Here is a 1,905-nt window from a genome sequence, read left to right as displayed (position 1 = left end):
GTAGGTGGACTGAAAATATCTTATTCATCATTGTAATCATCATATATTGGAGGTATAGTATCATCATAAGCAACATAATAGTTATCTTCCAAAGTGTGTTCATTTGTAAGTATATCATCATTGGAATGAACATGGATAGTACTAATAGTACATCAATTATTAACATCATCATTTTCAGAATTGGTACCAAAGAAATTTTAAATATCAAAAGTAGTATGTTTTTCCCAATCATGATCACTACTATAGGTAACAGGCATAGGATCATCATCGAGTTCAGACTCATCAACAAAAAACTAAAATAGGAGTAACATGTTTAGGGGAAAATACCGTTTCCTCTCTCCTTTTACTCCTCCTTATCTTGTTCTTCTTCTCTTTACGAGGGAGAGGCTTGAAAGGGAGCTTCTCCACATACCCTGGTTTATTGTCAAAAACAATAGAAGAGACTTTGGAGGATTCCTCCTTTTCATTAATAAGAGCAAAACACATATTAGTCCTGTCATATTTTGGTAAAGTTTCATCTTTTACAATATTTTGTATGTAAGTATTTTCATGGAAATTATCAACACAATAAATGTGGCATCCATGTAGGACGCTATTCATATGATCAAGAGCACTCATATCTACCAAAGAAGTTTTCCTTGATAACTCTTCACACCCCAAAAATTATGTAAGTTTATCATGCTGATTAGGAGTGATCATGTCATCACAATACAAACTTGCAGTACTCATTGGATTCGAAAGGCTATTATCATGGCCTGAGCATTGAAAATTGAAATGACCTACTTCGTCATAGAAAAGTTCACAAACTAAAGGGTAGAGGGCACAAACTTTTTTACCAAGATCATTTAAAGCCCTGTCCCACATTCTAGTTTTTTCATTCATGTGATGGATACAATATTATTCTTCGATTTGATTCTTTTCAGAAGGTCTAAGTGCTCCGCAAAAATTAACGTGCTTATAAGAAATAGTACTTTCAGAAGTTTGAGCATGTGTGTTGCAATTATTAATAACAATTTCATTTTTCATGCAAGCGTCTTTAAAAGGTTCATGGTATATATCCCAATTTCCTTTAGGAACATTAATATGAGAAGCAAAGGTTTTACATCAATCAACAATAATTTGAGAATCAAGACCATATTTAGCACTAAGCTCTTGAAAATCAGCAGTTTCAGCGAAAGACTTAATGCAATCATACTCATAGTGTATACCTGATTCTTTACCTTTGTCGTTATCCCAATCTTCGATATTGCTTTGAATTTCTTCAAGAAGATCCCACTTAGCTTCAACCTCCATACTTGTGAAAGATCCCTCCAAACAAGCATCTAGATAGTCCTTATACTGTCCTGAAAGCCTTGCATAAAAATTATTAATAACAATATTAATGGGGAGCACATGAGTGGGACATTTGAGCATTAGTGACTTCAATCTCCCCCGCGCTTGGGCAATACCTTCTCCATCATGAGGATGAAAATTATAAATATATTTCCTATCTATATGCACTTCATGGGGAGGATAACATTTAAAGTAAGAGAGAGATTCAAACTCCTTCCACTCCAGGAGATGAGGATCATCTAGTAGTCGATACCACTCCCTTGCTTTGTCCTTAAGTGACAATGGAAATAATGCTTCATGAAATCTCCTCTTGATAAACCTGCAACCTTAAACAAATCACTTGGATGGACTGTTCCATCCCCTGCATAACGTTCATCCATGATCCTTTCAACAATTTTCATAGATATTTTAAAAGGAATACTTTCAGTAGGTTGATTTAAAATATCACAAGCATCATTAAAATTACCACATATGGGAGATAAAATATCATCAGAGCAAATTTTCTCCTCTAAAGCTGGCAGACTAAAAAGATCATAAAAACTAGCTTCCCCAATCTTAGATTTTTCCATAGTA

Source organism: Lolium rigidum, chromosome 1 (genome assembly GCF_022539505.1).
Source record: "Lolium rigidum isolate FL_2022 chromosome 1, APGP_CSIRO_Lrig_0.1, whole genome shotgun sequence".
In the NCBI taxonomy this organism is placed as follows: domain Eukaryota; kingdom Viridiplantae; phylum Streptophyta; class Magnoliopsida; order Poales; family Poaceae; genus Lolium; species Lolium rigidum.
This window is presented reverse-complemented; position numbering follows the sequence as displayed.